The sequence below is a fragment of the Dendrobates tinctorius genome, unplaced genomic scaffold (assembly GCF_039654945.1).
Source record: "Dendrobates tinctorius isolate UK_male_01 unplaced genomic scaffold, ASM3965494v1 ptg000323l, whole genome shotgun sequence".
Lineage (NCBI taxonomy): Eukaryota > Metazoa > Chordata > Amphibia > Anura > Dendrobatidae > Dendrobates > Dendrobates tinctorius.
In genome coordinates, this window is record NW_027361990.1 from 1,429,216 (window position 1) to 1,447,321 (window position 18,106).

The following is an 18,106-nucleotide window of genomic DNA, read 5'->3' on the forward strand; positions in this document are numbered from 1 at the left end:
AGCTGCACTCACTATTCTGCTGGTGCAGTCACTGTGTACATACATTACATTACTGATCCTGAGTTACCTCCTGTATTATACTCCAGAGCTGCACTCACTATTCTGCTGGTGCAGTCACTGTGCACATACATTACATTACTGATCCTGAGTTACATCCTGTATTATACTCCAGAGCTGCACTCACTATTCTGCTGGTGCAGTCACTGTGCACATACATTACATTACTGATCCTGAGTTACCTCCTGTATTATACTCCAGAGCTGCACTCACTATTCTGCTGGTGCAGTCACTGTGTACATACATTACATTACTGATCCTGAGTTACCTCCTGTATTATACTCCAGAGCTGCACTCACTATTCTGCTGGTGCAGTCACTGTGTACATACATTACTGCTGTATTATACTCCAGAGCTGTAGTGTTGGGGTTTGTCTTTGTGGGGTGTACTTGCATAGTGCTGTATACTCTGGTTGGTCGGGGTGGTCGCCCTCTTACACGCCACCATTGTTGTAGACGTTGTGTAATCTGGATTTTGCCGATTCTGCCGTTTTGACGCCGGCGCTTCCCTTTCCTGCTACGATGGAGTTTCATAGTTTCTCCTGTTGCACAATTATTAGAGACCCCAAGAAAATCATTGCAGATCCCAAATTCAACCCCAGACGTCCTGTGCGACTCGCAGCCTCGTGGTGGACGGGTCGACATCTGCGGACACAGGCGGCACCGAGGGGAAACCTGTACTGTGACCCGGCCTGATGCCCACAGCGTCACCCGTAGAGCGTCACCCATAGACCGCTGATTTGTGTGATGCAGAAAAAATGAGAGAGCGGCTACAAAGAAAAAGGAACAAAGCTGCAGAGATGAGAGGGAGGGTCCGGCCGCAGCGCGGAGGGGGAGACGCACACCTGGGTATCTGCCTAGGAGTAAAGAGGAACCACAGATGTCGGAAACATGGTGAGGAGAGCACGGACACCGCCGGGCGCATGATGAAGGGTTAACTGCCCGCCATCATATCAGATGTAGATGGAACAGAACAAAGTCAGTGCAACATTGTAACAATGTCTAATCCAAAGTCTACAGGATCCCTGCAGTGAGGCCCAACAAACACTACAGTCTGCGCCGTCAGCACCAAATGACCAATCAAACCAAGCACAGGCGCTCGGTGCATCATGGCGGCCACACAGTTCTGCTGTGGGTCACCGGACGGCCCACCTCGCTGTGTCTCTGTGGGGCCACAGGGGCTTTACCTTGCAGCATGGCTGCTGTGGGTCACCAGACGGCTCCCCCTGCAGGCACGCCGGCGCATCGGCAGTGGGGGGTACATGGCGTTGCACCTTTTAGGTCAAGGACCCGCGGAGAGGATCATACAGTCTGATCAGAAAGTACACAACGTGGGATGTTTGGACGTGCGGCTCCAGGTCTCTCTGTTCTGTAGAGCATAAAAGAAAAATCAGGCGCAAACGAAAAACTGGTGGAAAAAAAAAAAAAAAAAGGTCGCAAATGTAATAATGACACAAAGTATGTTAGAAAGTTGTGGAACTTGTAATAGACTCCAGGGTGGGACGTCGCCCGCACCATTTCCTCCCTCTCCATTCTCAGGTCTGCAGGACGGACACCGGGACTGAAAACCTGGAGATGTTTATCTTCCCTTACAGTAAATCTGGGTCACTGGCCGGGTGACTTCACCCACTTATTTTCTTAAGAGGAAACGGGTCCCACCTCGTCTGTCTCAGCCAAAGAGCAAAGAATAATAAAATGACGGGGACAGTAAAAATACCTCAAAGTAGTGTTATCCCTTAAAGCACAGACCTCCATCCAGCAGACATTACAAGTGACCACCAAGGACCTCAGTCAAGCAGATGTGACCAGTGACCACCAAGGTCCTCCATCCAGCTGTAGGGACCACCAAGTACCTTTGTCCACAAGAAGGGACCAGTGACCACTACAGACCTCCATCCAAAAATGTGACTAGTAACCACTGACAACCTGCATGCAACAGAAGTGACCAGTGGCCATCAAGGACCTTGATCCAACAGAAGTGAGCCGTGAACACCATGGAACTCGATCCAGCACAAATGACCAGTGACCACCTAGGACCTTTATCAAGGAGAGGGGACCAGTGACCACAGAGTACCTCCATTCAGAAGAATGGACTAGTGACCACTGAGCCCCCCATCCAGCAGAAATGACTAGTAAGGACCTCCAAGCAACAGAAATGACCAGTATTCAACGAGGACTTAAATCCAGCAGAATAGACCAGTCACCACTGAGCACCTCCATCCAGCAGTAATGATCAGTGAATACCAAGGATCTGCATCCAGCAGAAGTGGCAGGTGACCACAGAGGACCTCAGTCGAGCAGAAGTGAGCAGTGACCATCAGGGAGCTCCTTCCGGAAGAATAGACCAATGATCACTGAGTAATTCCATCAAGTCGTAGTGATCAGTGACCCACGAGGACCTATATCCAGCAGAAATGACCAGTGACCACCAAGGACTTTCACCCAACAGAAGTGACCATTGTCCATTGAGAACCTCCATCCAGCAGCAGTGACAAGTGACCATTGAAAACCTTCATCCAGCAGAAGGGACCACTGAGGACTTTCATCCAACAGAAGTGAGCAGTGTCCACCATGGAACTCCATCTAGCACAAATGACCAGGGAGCACTGCGGACCTCCGTCCAAAAGAAGTGACCACTTAGGACCTTTGTCCAGATGAAGGGACCAATGACCACCCGAGGACCTCCATCCAGGAGAGGGGACAAGTGACCACAGAGGACCTCCACCTAAAAGAAAGAACTAGTGACCACTGAGGACCTCCTTCCAGCAGAACTGACCAGTGACCAAGTACCTCCATCCAACAGAAGTGACCATGGACCATGTGCCTCCATCCAACCGAAGTGACCATGGACCAAGTACCTCCATCCAGCAGAAGTGACCAGGGACCAAGTACCTCCATCCAACAGAAGTGACCAAATACCAACAAGAATCTTCATCCAGCTAAAAGGAACAGTGACCACCCAGTACCGTTGTCCAGCAGAAGGGACCAGTGACAACTGAGGTAATCCATCCAGAAGAGGGGACCAGTGACCACTGAGGACTTCCATTCAGAACTTCGAAGGGACAACTGATCACTTCCCTCAAGCAGTAATGATCATTAACCACAGAAAACTTCCATCCTACAGAAGTCAACAGTGACCACCAAGGATCTGCATCCAGCAGAAGGGCCCATGACCACTGAGGACCTCAATAGAGCAGAAATAAGCAGTGACCATCGAAGACGTTCTTCCAGGAGAATAGACCAGTGACCACTGAGGAACTCCATCCAACAGAAGGGACCATTGACCACCGAGGACCAAAATCCAGCAGAAGTGGCCAGTGACCGCCAATGACCTCCATCCAGCACAAATGACCAGTAAGCACTGCAGATAAGACATGATCTAACAGCAGAATAGTGATTGCAGCTCTGGAGGTGACTGGAGGATAAGACACGATGTAACAGCAGAATAGTGAGTGCAGCTCTGGAGGTGACTGCGGGATAAGACACGATGTAACAGCAGAATAGTGAGTGCAGCTCTGGAGGTGACTGCGGGATAAGACACGATGTAACAGCAGAATAGTGAGTGCAGCTCTGGAGGTGACTGCGGGATAAGACACGATGTAACAGCAGAATAGTGAGTGCAGCTCTGGAGGTGACTGCGGGATAAGACATGATGTAACAGGGCAGCTCTGGAGGTGACTGGAGGATAATACAGGATATAGCAGAATAGTGAGTGCAGCTCTGGAGGTGACTGGAGGATAAGACACGATGTCACAGCAGAAATGTGAGTGCAGCTCTGGAGGTGACTTGTCTGCTGGTTGCCAGTCATATCATTTCAGACTGCGTTTAATGCTGGGTGGAGAACGATCTGAAATACATCTTTGGAAGGGACGATGTGTTGTTGGGAAGGACGATCCTTTTGCTCGTTCATCAGTGATCGGCGCCTGTTTATATTGCACGTTTCGTGAACTGTTCCTGGGAATGATCCCAATAATCGAGCAGAGTAAATGGATGTAACGCGAGGCTCCTGAAAAGTGGAGATTTCCTATAAGGAAGATTGAATATGGAGTCAATTCTAAGCTCAATTCCTACAAGAAAGTTCTGGAGATCTGACAACTTCTCATTTCCTACTGGATAGAAACCAATGAGACGAAGATGAAGTCAGGGCTGTGGAACAGCAGATACGAGTGGGGAGCTGCTGACACCCCCGGCTGGGTGCGGAGCTGCAGGAGCGCATCTGTGGGATGTTTTCCATATTCCTCCACATACTGCACAAAACAAATACAGCACCACTCATCCTCCGCGGGAGGATGGGAATCTCCAAGGGTCACGTAACAGATCTTCATCATTGTGGCCTGGTCCCTCAGAATCATACTCGGTGCTGCTGTGAGTCCTACTCCTTCCCCTGTGTGACTGTGATCTCCCTGATGATCCCCAAACTCACCTACTGAAATACTCTGTGCTGCTCCTTCGGTTATGTGTAACCTCTCTTCCCTTATACAATTACACAGCCCCCAGCACAAGCAGCCCTCTCCCCTCTACCACAGCATTACAGAAGGGCGGCAGTCACTGCCCCCACATGATGGACAGGTGGATTATTGGGTTATTAATGCTCCACTAACTGGTTATTCTGGTTTCAGGTTCTGTTTTTCTTCTAGGAAAAATGTTAGCAGTAAAGTCAACCATGAAAATAAGACCCCATTCCCCATCAGCAACCGCAACCTAGAGAAGAAACAGCAGCAACAGCAGCACAGAGGCAGGATCACATGATAAGGAAACTGATGCCTTATGTCTTATTTCCTCACTTCTCTGATATTTCTTCCACAACAGTCAAGAGATAAGATGCCAGATATCCGAATACTCCCAGAGCATTCTAAATTACAGTATACATTACTATAATACGGCCCCTACAATGTACAAGAATATAACTACTATAATACTGCCCCCTATGTACAAGAATATAACTACTATAATACTGCGCCTACGTACAAGAATATAACTACTATAATACTGCTCCTATGTACAAGAATATAACTACTATAATACTGCCCCTATGTACAAGAATATAACTACTATAATACTGCGCCTACGTACAAGAATATAACTACTATAATACTGCTCCTATGTACAAGAATATAACTACTATAATACTGCCCCCTATGTACAAGAATATAACTACTATAATACTGCGCCTACGTACAAGAATATAACTACTATAATACTGCGCCTACGTACAAGAATATAACTACTATAATACTGCCCCTATGTACAAGAATATAACTACTAGAATACTGCCTCTATGTACAAGAATATAACTACTATAATACTGCTCCTATGTACAAGAATATAACTACTATAATACTGCCCCTATGTACAAGAATATAACTACTATAATACTGCCCCCTATGTACAAGAATATAACTACTAGAATACTGCCCCCTATGTACAAGAATATAACTACTAGAATACTGCCTCTATGTATAAGAATATAACTACTAGAATACTGCCTCTATGTACAAGAATATAACTACTATAATACTGCTCCTATATACAAGAATATAACTACTATAATACTGCCCTATATACAAGAATATAACTACTATAATAGTGCCCCTATGTACAAGAATATAACTACTATAATACTGCCCCTATGTACAAGAATATAACTACTATAATACTGCCCCCTACGTACAAGAATATAACTACTATAATACTGCGCCTACGTACAAGAATATAACTACTATAATACTGCCCCTATGTACAAGAATATAACTACTAGAATACTGCTCCTATGTACAAGAATATAACTACTATAATACTGCTCCTATGTACAAGAATATAACTACTATAATACTGCTCCTATGTACAAGAATATAACTACTATAATACTGCCCCTATGTACAAGAATATAACTACTATAATACTGCCCCTATGTACAAGAATATAACTACTAGAATACTGCTCCTATGTACAAGAATATAACTACTATAATACTGCTCCTATGTACAAGAATATAACTACTATAATACTGCTCCTATGTACAAGAATATAACTACTATAATACTGCTCCTATGTACAAGAATATAACTACTATAATACTGCCTCTATGTACAAGAATATAACTACTATAATACTGCTCCTATGTACAAGAATATAACTACTATAATACTGCTCCTATGTACAAGAATATAACTACTATAATACTGCTCCTATGTACAAGAATATAATTACTAGAATACTGCTCCTATGTACAAGAATATAACTACTATAATACTGCCTCTATGTACAAGAATATAACTACTATAATACTGCCCCTATGTACAAGAATATAACTACTATAATACTGCCCCTATGTACAAGAATATAACTACTATAATACTGCTCCTATGTACAAGAATATAACTACTATAATACTGCTCCTATGTACAAGAATATAACTACTAGAATACTGCTCCTATGTACAAGAATATAACTACTATAATATTGCTCCTATGTACAAGAATATAACTACTATAATACTGCCTCTATGTACAAGAATATAACTACTATAATACTGCCCCTATGTACAAGAATATAACTACTATAATACTGCTCCTATGTACAAGAATATAACTACTATAATACTGCGCCTACGTACAAGAATATAACTACTATAACACTGCTCCTATGTACAAGAATATAACTACTATAATACTGCCCCCTATGTACAAGAATATAACTACTATAATACTGCCTCTATGTACAAGAATATAACTACTATAATACTGCCCCTATGTACAAGAATATAACTACTATAATACTGCTCCTATGTACAAGAATATAACTACTATAATACTGTCTCTATGTACAAGAATAAAACTACTATAATACTGCGCCTATGTACAAGAATATAACTACTATAATACTGCCCCCTATGTACAAGAATATAACTACTATAATACTGCTCCTATGTATAAGAATATAACTACTATAATACTGCCCCATATGTACAAGAATATAACTACTATAATACTGCTCCTATGTACAAGAATATAACTACTATAATACAGAATAGAACAATTATTAGCACGGTTAATGTGTCACACACTGGAGTTACTCATCATTAGATTAGATAATATGCCTTCTAGGGTGGCACGTGTGCGGGTCAGGCACGTGTCTCCCTGCAGCACAAGTATCGTGAAAATGCAGTTATTACTACGGCAGTTAGTCTCGGCAGGAGTCAGGACCCCACACTATCTACCTGTCTCTTTTGGGTATGTCTGCTGAGTACGCCCTTCTTATTACTTCTATCCAGCTTTTCTATTCACCCTCCTACTCCTTCACCATGTTTACATATGCCCTCACAGTGTTTGCTCCTTTAGTCCTCTCTCTCCTTCGCTATCCCCAAACCCCAGCACCCTCTAACCAAATAATCATCTTCCCTTCCCACCTGACCTCCTCTGGTGAACTGCTCCTCAACCTCAAATCTGTCCGAATGAAACATAAAACAAGCTTCCCACTCTCCTCCCATCTGCTCTCCCTTTCTCTGCTTCTCCTCACTGCTGGCGACTTATCTCCCAATCCTGGTCCCCCACAGCTCTCACCCCCCATTACTTCCCCTTCCTACCGCTCCCTATCTAATAAGAACTACCACAATTTTTCCAACTTAAAACCCGTGCCATTGACACCCAACCCCCTGATCCCTCTCTCGGGAACACTTTGGAATGCCCGCTCCATATGCAATAAGCTCCAAGTGATTCATGACCTCTTTCTCTCACAATCTTGCCTTTCTCGGCCTCACAGAAATATGGCTGACACCCTCTGACATCGCCTCCCCTGCTGCGCTGTGTTACAGCGGCCTCCACTTTACCCACACTCCTCGCCCTGGCAACAGACACGGTGGAGGAGTTGGTCTTCTCCTTTCTTCCAACTGCACCTTCAACCCAGCCCCACCTCTTCCCTCCCTAATCCTCCCCTCTTTTGAAGTCCACTCTGTCCGTATCTACTCTCCCTCCAACCTCCAAGTGGCCGTCATATACCGACCTCCAGGCCCGACCACTGCCTTCATTGACCAATTCTCTACCTGGCTTCTTCATTTTCTTTCAACTGACAACCCCACTATCATCATGGGTGACTTCAACATCCCCACTGATACCCTTCAGTCAGCAGCCTCCAAACTCCTGTCCCTTACTTCATCCTTTGGACTTACTCAGTGGTCCTCCTCATCCACCCACACAGATGGACACACATTAGACCTGGTCTTCACCCGTCTCTGCTCTCTTTCTAACTTCACCACCTCCCCTGTCCCTCTATCTGACCATCATCTACTCACTTTCTCATCCCTGTCCTCCTCACCTGGCACCCATGTCCAGCAACACGCACACCCCCGCAGAAACCTTGCACACCTAGACACCCACGCGCTCTCTGACTCTATTCCACCACTGGCATCCATAACATCACTCCACGACACAGTGCCACTGCTTTCTACAATGCCACTCTCGCATCAGCTACTGACACCGTTGTCCCTCTCGTTCATTGCAGAATGCGACGTATCAATAGACAACCCTGGCACAATAACACCACTAAAAAGTTCCGGCAAGTGTCCAGGACTGCAGAGCGGCGCTGGAAGAAAACAAATTCGCAAGATGACTTCACCACATCCAAACAGGCAACACTCGATTTCAAATCTGCCCTCACCTCTGCTAAACAGGCCTACTTCACAACCCTCGTAATCTTCCCTATCTTACAACCCCAAACAGTTATTCAAAACTTTTAACTCCCTCCTCCGCCCACCACTGCCCCCTCCAACCTCCCTCATCTCTGCCGAGGACTTTGCCACACACTTCAAAAACAAGATTGACCAAACAAGGCCTTGTGATGTTGGAGAGTGAGGTTATGGGGTTTGGGCATTGGTCTGGTATACAAAGGGGTTGTGGTCGTTGAGTGATGTATACCAGACCAATGCCCAAACCCCATAATCTCACTCTCCAACATCACTGAAGGGGAGCTTAATCGCCTCTTCTCCAAATCGCACCTCACAACCTGTGCACTTGACCCCATCCCATCCCATCTCCTCCCCAACCTCACCACCACACTTATCCCATCCCTAACCCACCTCTTCAGCCTATCACTAACGCCCGGTACCTTCCCGTCTGCTTTCAAGCATGCCATAATCACGCCTATCCTTAAAAAGCCAACCCTCGACCCAACCGCTATGTCCAGCTATTGCCCAATATCATTGCTTCCATTCGCTTCCAAACTCCTGGAACAGCACGTCAACGCTGAACTTTCCTCCCACCTATCATCTAACCTGCTCTTTGACAATGTACAATCTGGTTTCCGCCCCCATCACTCCACTGAGACAGCCCTGACCAAAATTACTAACGACCTACTTACAGCCAAAGCCAAGGGACAATACTCTATACTCTTCATTCTAGACCTGTCTGCTGCATTGACACAGTTGACCACTGCCTCCTACTACAGATCCTCTCCTCCTTCAGCATCAAAGACGTTGCCCTATCCTGGATCTCCTCATACCTTTCCAACCGCACATTTAGCGTCTCCCACTCCCACACCACCGCCTCATCCCACCCTCTCTCTGTTGGGAGTCCCCCAAGGCTCTGTTCTAGGACCCCTACTCTTCTCAATCTATACACTTGGTCTGGGGCAACTCAAAGTCCCACGGATTCCAGTACCACCTTTATGCTGATGACACTCAGATCTACCTCTCTGGCGCAGATGTCACCTCTCTGCTGTCCAGAATCCCAGAGTGTCTATCTGCCATATCCTCCTTCTCCTCTCGCTTCCTCAAACTCAACGTAGACAAATCTGAACTCATCATCTTTCCTCCATCTCACAGATCTTCCTTACCCGACCTAGCTATAACAATTAATGACATCACACTTTCCCCAGTACCAGAAGTCCACTGCCTCGAAGTAACCTTTGACTCTGCCCTGTCCTTCAAACCGCACATCCAAGCTCTTTCTACCTCCTGTCGCCTACAGCTCAAAAACATTTCCAGAATCCGTCCTTTCCTCAACCCTCAATCTACAAAAATGCTTGTGCATGCCCTCATCATCTCCCGCCTCGACTACTGCAACATCCTTTTCTGTGGTCTCCCTGCTAACACCCTCGCACCTCTCCAGTCCATCCTTAACTCTGCCGCCCAACTAATTCATCTCTCTCCTCGCTACTCCTCCGCTTCTCCCCTCTGCAGATCTCTTCACTGGCTCCCATTCCCTCAGCGTATCCAGTTCAAATTACTAATACTGACCCTACAAGGTCATCTACAACCTGTCTCCCTCATATGTCTCTGAACTAATCCCCCGATACCTTCCCTCACGTAATCTCCGGTCCTCCCAAGACCTCCTTCTCTCCTCCACAGTTATTCGCTCCTCACCCAACCGCCTCCAAGACTTCTCCCGAATAGCCCCTATTCTCTGGAATTCTTTGCCCCAACACGTCCAACTATCAACCACACTCGGATCCTTCAGACGGAACCTGAAAACCCACCTCTTCAAGAAAGCCTACAGCCTGCAATGACCCCGCTACCTCCTCTCTCACCACTACCGGTGATCTCACCTCAACCAACACCGGAACTGCTGCAACCCACCAACCTACTGTCTTTTCCCCACCATCCTGTAGCATGTAAGCCATTAAGGGCAGGGTCCTCGCTCCCCTCTGTATCAGTCTGTCATCGTTAGTTTACTGTAAGTGATATCTGTAATTTGTATGTAACCCGTTCTCATGTACAGCACCATGGAATCAATGGTGCTACATAAATAATAATAATATGATTTCTGTTTTCGTCCCTGTGATTTCATTACTTTCCTCCTCTTTTCTTGGACCTCTGATCTTTGCGTTGTCGGAGAATATCTGGTTCCTCTGGGTTGTCTGGCTGCAGTCGCCATGAACGCTGCTTCATATCTGGAATTCTCCGGTTTGGGGAGATTTAATGACTTAAACTCAGCAGCTCAATAGGTTTTGTATTTTGTTGTCACAAAAATTTGAAAATACGAGTTAACGAGGGAAATAAGCGCCGATCCCGTGTTCGTCTGTTTCTTTTTGAAGAAATAAATGGAATAACGTCACAAATGGATTTGTTCCACAACTGATGGAAGCAGAAGCGGAGGGAATCTGCAAATTATTATGGGATCCGTTTGCGTTTCAGGAATCCTTTTTAGAACATAAGAGAAAGGAGATCATGAAAAACTTTTCTATTCTAAAAACCGACAAACGAATTTGAGAATGAACGTGCAGAAGCCTAAACCTTGGCAGCTATTTCTCCGACACCACCATCAACCTTAATGGAACAGTAATTCATGGACTTAAGTGCGCTGCCCAACAAATACCGAATCAAGTAAAAGGATTAACCATTTATTTCCCAACGCGTTTCGAAGTAGATAATACTTCTTCCTCAGGGGATGACATACATGAACAGATAGAGTCGTCTCAGATTATATACATCCACAATTTGAAAATTGGCGCCAATAGTCACACGCACAGCAGCAAAGAAGTCAAAGTTCAAACAAATAAAATAGGAAATCTTCTTAATAATCAATCTTTGGTAAATAAAATCATTATTTCTTTTAATTGTTTTACAGGTAAGAAGTTTAAAAAAAACGAAAAAATACATTTAAAAATTCTCTCTCTCTCTATATATGCAAAAACGAACCCTTGTTGGAAGGGAACAGAGAAAAAGAAAAAATAGCTCAGCGCTCCAGCACTCACAGCACCGTACCAGACAGGGACATAGTCCCAGGTGGAAGGAAAAAAAAAGGGGAGAATGGACAATTATATACTAAAAAAAAAAAAAAAAAAAAAAAAAAGAGAGTAAAACAATTAAAAGAAATAATGATTTTATTTACCAAAGATTGATTATTATGAAAATTTCCTATTATTTTATTCGTTTGAACTTTGACTTCTGTTCCATTACGTTTAATGTTATGGCGGTCACGGAGTTGGATGTGCAGCAAGCTGAGAACTGAATTTATATGTTTGTATCTCTCCTGGAAAAGGTGAGTGTATTCCTTTATTTCTTTCAAATAACTACTCGGATAAGACCGTATTGCGCCTTTTTTTCCTATAGCTTTTATACACATTTCCCGACACCACCAGACATATGTATGCTTAGCCATGTGGGCATGTGTTCACAATGGGGAGAGTGAAGTAAGTCTCCTCCTCCCACCAGGCTCCTGTCCTCCTCCTCTCTCCAGTCTCCTCTGAAATCCTATGCCTTCCAGATTCCTCTGTGGCTCCAAAATCCTCTGCCCCCTCCAGAGCCTCCTCTACAATCCTCTGCACTTTCCAGACCCCTTTGTCCTCCTCATTGTATGTAAATCCCATGTCTGGGGCAATCATCCTACAAACAAATGGTGAGAAGCAAGATATGAGTCAGAGTCTGAGGCTCCTGGTCACATTACACGTCTGTGCTCAGGGAAATGAATCATCCAATGCTAACAAGGTATATAATATATCCACAGAGTGCGTGTATAATACCGCCATTCAGTCCTTATATAATAAGGCGCCATACAACATTTTACTATTTGTATTCTGCCCATTGTACAAAGCTGCCAATTAGCGCACACATGACAGAACAACATACACTGCCCAAATAATAAAACTATACATAAAACATACACCACCGCCGGTACACAAAGCAATCAGAAAACAATCTGCAAATTTAGGATTATCTTAAAGGGACAGTAACTTTACAAACAATTGCGTGTCAATTACTAAACTATAGGGGTGTAGGCAGGAGTCGGCGTCCTCCTAACTAACCCCTGTACTGTAGGTAAGTCATCTGGTATTTGCTCAGTACCACAAAAGAAAGCATGAGAGATGGCAAGAAAAGTTTGTGCCCCCCCCCATGGTTCAAACTTTTCTCTTCATTCTGTATTTGCTGCCCAGATGACGGATGAGTATATATAATGCATGGTCTTCGCTGACAACGCCATTGTCACAGAGAACAGAGGATATTACGTATCAGGAATCCCGGGAGGTAGAAACTGAAAACGCTCAGCCCCATCAGGTCCAATGGTCCCGCTCCGAGCTGTTTATGGGGGCCTCTCTGATCACAGGGAGGGGGGGTTAATGTTCCTAGTTTAAGGCTATGTGCACACGGTGCAGATTCTCCCGTGGACTTTTCCACACGGATTTTACTAAATCCGCAGGTCAGATGACCTGCATTTTTCCTGCGGGTTTAGTGCATTTTTTGTGCGGGTTTAGTGCATTTTTTGTGCGGGTTTAGTGCATTTTTTGTGCGGGTTTAGTGCATTTTTTGTGCGGGTTTAGTGCATTTTTTGTGCGGTTTTCCACCTGCGGATTTGTAGAATGGAGCAGGTGGAAAACTGCAGCAAAACCGCACAAAAGAGGTGACATGCTGCTTTTTTTTATTCCATGCGGAAAAATCCGCAGCATGTGCACAGTGGTTTTTTTTTTCTTTTATATAGCCAATAATGGTCCTGTACATCAGCTGCAGTCCTGCTGCGGATCCGCACCGTGTGCACAGAGCCTAATAATCTTGTGGATAAAAAATTAATCAATAAATAAACAGACACGGTCCAGGGGTTCTGGGGGCAATTGTTGCATCACATCCTAAAGTGAGAGGTGAGGGGCCCAAAAAGCTGGGGGGGGGGGGCACTGTGCCGGAGGGTCCTAGAGTCAACCTTCACCCTTGTACCTTCAGTGATCCTTCACCAATCCCAACCCCCTCCCAAAATGCATCACTCCCACCCTCTAATTGGAGGCAGAAGTGTCATAACCTAAGAATGAAGTTTGAAAGTAGTTGCCATGACGACTGAAGCTACGACCTGATGCAATGTATACAGCGGGGCCTACGGCCGGGATGCAATGTATACAGCGGGCCGGGATGCAATGTATACAGCGGGCCGGGATGCAATGTATACAGCGGGGCCTACGGCCGGGATGCAATGTATACAGCGGGCCGGGATGCAATGTATACAGCGGGCCGGGATGCAATGTATACAGCGGGCCGGGATGCAATGTATACAGCGGGCCGGGATGCAATGTATACAGCGGGCCGGGATGCAATGTATACAGCGGGCCGGGATGCAATGTATACAGCGGGCCGGGATGCAATGTATACAGCGGGCCGGGATGCAATGTATACAGCGGGCCGGGATGCAGGCAGTGGAGGCCTCATACAGACAGGATGGATGTGGCTGGGGTTGTCCGGCCCGATACCTTCTGTCCCGGTGATTCTCCACTTTGCCTCATCACTCCAGATCGCACCTGTCGGCCGTCATCGACTGAAGGGTAAATCAGTCTTGGCACAAGCCAGTATATGTCGGATGCCCACAACCCTGAGAAAGCTGGGTTACAACCCTGTGAGGATCTATACAACTAGATCACCCAGCTTTCCCAGGGGCCTTTAATACCCAGAACCCACGATGGTCCAAAGATAGAAACATTTAATGACCACGACACAGAGAGCTGGAGATTCACCCCTGAAGAAGCGCTATACCGAAATTACCCAGCTCTCCCAGTACTGCACGTCTGTACTGGCCTAGAAACGCCTGTGATGTGCTGGACCAAAACTAGAAACATCTGATAATCAGGAGCCGGGATAGATGGTAATAATGACCCCAGAGGAAGCGCTACAAGGATCCCACCCAGCTTTCCCAGTCTCTTGAAGGCTAAACCTGTCTCGGCATATAATATAACAAGGCCTGTATTATATTTGTTGTGTAATTTACCTATAATGGTGCAAACTAGAAAAATCTAAAGATCACAACACTGGAAAAGCTGTGTGACCATCTCCGCAGAAAGTCTAACTATATTCCAGGTTAATCAAACTTGCAAGGGGAAAAAAAAGCATTGCCAACAATGTGACAAGCCTGAAACCAGCAAGAACCGCCTAATTACCATGGCACTGGGAAAGCTGGGTGATCCCCCATTAAGAATGCACTATAGGTCACACGGCCTCTCCGGTAATGAGTTCTGCTGAGGTTTCTGGGATTTATAGGTCAGATTTTCTTCTCTAAAGAGGACATGATCTGTACATATAATCGCAGTACGGCTCCTTTAAATGCTGCGGATTTCATAACTTCCTCTGCAGGTGACAGATAAGCCTTAAAGATTCCTCGTCATCTTGTGACACCGGAAATACTGGAAGTCACAAGTCACCGTGCCGCAAAACTGTACTGATAGCACAGTGAGGCGCAACACTCCAGGGGGCGCCATTCTGAATGGACTATGGGCGCCATAGAGAGAGGCCCAAATGACATACGGCAGGGTGTGTGCAACCACCTATATAACGCAAGGGTGCGAGCGACCAAATATACAGTGCGGGGGAGAGCGAGGACCACCCATACAGCGCAGGGGAGAGCGAGGACCACCCATACAGCGCAGGGGAGAGCGAGGACCACCCATACAGCGCAGGGGAGAGCGAGGACCACCCATACAGCGCAGGGGAGAGCGAGGACCACCCATACAGCGCAGGGGAGAGCGAGGACCACCCATACAGCGCAGGGGAGAGCGAGGACCACCCATACAGCGCAGGGGAGAGCGAGGACCACCCATACAGCGCAGGGGAGAGCGAGGACCACCCATACAGCGCAGGGGAGAGCGAGGACCACCCATACAGCGCAGGGGAGAGCGAGGACCACCCATACAGCGCAGGGGCGCAAGTGACCACCCAGACAGCGCAGGCGACCATCCATACAGCGCAGGGGCACGAGCGACCAAATATACAGTGCGGGGGAGAGTGAGGACCACCCATGTAGCGCAGGGGCACGAGCGACCACCCATACAGCGCAGGGGCGCAAGTGACCACCCATACAGCGCAGGGGCGCAAGTGACCACCCATACAGCGCAGGGGCGCAAGTGACCAAATATACAGTGCGGGGGAGAGCGAGGACCACCCATACAGTGCAGGGGCACAAGTGACCACCCATACAGCGCAGGGGCACAAGCGACCCAATATACAGTGCAGGGGAGAGCGAGGACCACCCATACAGCGCAGGCGACCACCCATACAGCGCAGGGGCTCGAACGACCAAATATACAGTGCGAGGGAGAGTGAGGACCACTCATGTAGCGCAGGGGCAAGAGCGACCACCCATATAGCGCAGGGGCGCAAGTGACCACCCATACAGAGCAGGGGCGCAAGTGACCACCCATACAGCGCAGGGGCGCAAGGGACCACCCATACAGCGCAGGGGCGCAAGTGACCACCCATACAGCGCAGGGGCGCAAGTGACCACCCATACAGCGCAGGGGCGCAAGTGACCAAATATACAGTGCGGGGGAGAGCGAGGACCACCCATACAGCGCAGGGGAGAGCGAGGACCACCCATACAGCGCAGGGGCGCAAGTGACCACCCAGACAGCGCAGGTGACCATCCATACAGCGCAGGGGCACGAGCGACCAAATATACAGTGCGGGGGAGAGTGAGGACCACCCATGTAGCGCAGGGGCACGAGCGACCACCCATACAGCGCAGGGGCGCAAGTGACCACCCATACAGCGCAGGGGCGCAAGTGACCACCCACAGCGCAGGGGCGCAAGTGACCACCCATACAGCGCAGGGGCACGAGCGACCACCCATACAGCGCAGGGGCACGAGCGACCAAATATACAGTGTGGGGGAGAGTGAGGACCACCCATACAGCGCAGGGGCACGAGCGACCACCCATACAGCGCAGGGGCGCAAGTGACCACCCATACAGCGCAGGGGCACGAGCGACCACCCATACAGCGCAGGGGCACGAGCGACCAAATATACAGTGTGGGGGAGAGTGAGGACCACCCATACAGCGCAGGGGCACGAGCGACCACCCATACAGCGCAGGGGCGCAAGTGACCACCCATACAGCGCAGGGGCGCAAGTGACCACCCATACAGCGCAGGGGCGCAAGTGACCAAATATACAGTGCGGGGGAGAGCGAGGACCACCCATACAGTGCAGGGGCACAAGTGACCACCCATACAGCGCAGGGGCACAAGCGACCCAATATACAGTGCAGGGGAGAGCGAGGACCACCCATACAGCGCAGGCGACCACCCATACAGCGCAGGGGCTCGAACGACCAAATATACAGTGCGAGGGAGAGTGAGGACCACTCATGTAGCGCAGGGGCAAGAGCGACCACCCATATAGCGCAGGGGCGCAAGTGACCACCCATACAGAGCAGGGGCGCAAGTGACCACCCATACAGCGCAGGGGCGCAAGTGACCACCCATACAGCGCAGGGGCGCAAGTGACCACCCATACAGCGCAGGGGCGCAAGTGACCACCCATACAGCGCAGGGGAGAGCGAGGACCACCCATACAGCGCAGGGGCGCAAGTGACCACCCAGACAGCGCAGGCGACCATCCATACAGCGCAGGGGCACGAGCGACCAAATATACAGTGCGGGGGAGAGTGAGGACCACCCATACAGCGCAGGGGAGAGCGAGGACCACCCATACAGCGCAGGGGCGCAAGTGACCACCCAGACAGCGCAGGCGACCATCCATACAGCGCAGGGGCACGAGCGACCAAATATACAGTGCGGGGGAGAGCGAGGACCACCCATACAGCGCAGGGGAGAGCGAGGACCACCCATACAGCGCAGGGGCGCAAGTGACCACCCAGACAGCGCAGGCGACCATCCATACAGCGCAGGGGCACGAGCGACCAAATATACAGTGCGGGGGAGAGTGAGGACCACCCATGTAGCGCAGGGGCACGAGCGACCACCCATACAGCGCAGGGGTGCAAGTGACCACCCATACAGCGCAGGGGCGCAAGTGACCACCCACAGCGCAGGGGCGCAAGTGACCACCCATACAGCGCAGGGGCACGAGCGACCACCCATACAGCGCAGGGGCGCAAGTGACCACCCATACAGCGCAGGGGCACGAGCGACCAAATATACAGTGTGGGGGAGAGTGAGGACCACCCATACAGCGCAGGGGCACGAGCGACCACCCATACAGCGCAGGGGCGCAAGTGACCACCCATACAGCGCAGGGGCGCAAGTGACCACCCATACAGCGCAGGGGCGCAAGTGACCACCCATACAGCGCAGGGGCGCAAGTGACCAAATATACAGTGCGGGGGAGAGCGAGGACCACCCATACAGC

The 18,106-nt window shown here is 48.3% G+C and overlaps 1 protein-coding gene across 1 annotated transcript in view; it reads right to left on the reverse strand.

Annotated features, from left to right (window-relative positions):
• The window catches only part of SWAP70 (switching B cell complex subunit SWAP70), an 81,533-nt gene that overhangs the window by 60,259 nt on the left and 3,168 nt on the right, over positions 1-18,106 (reverse strand). The window lies entirely within an intron of this gene.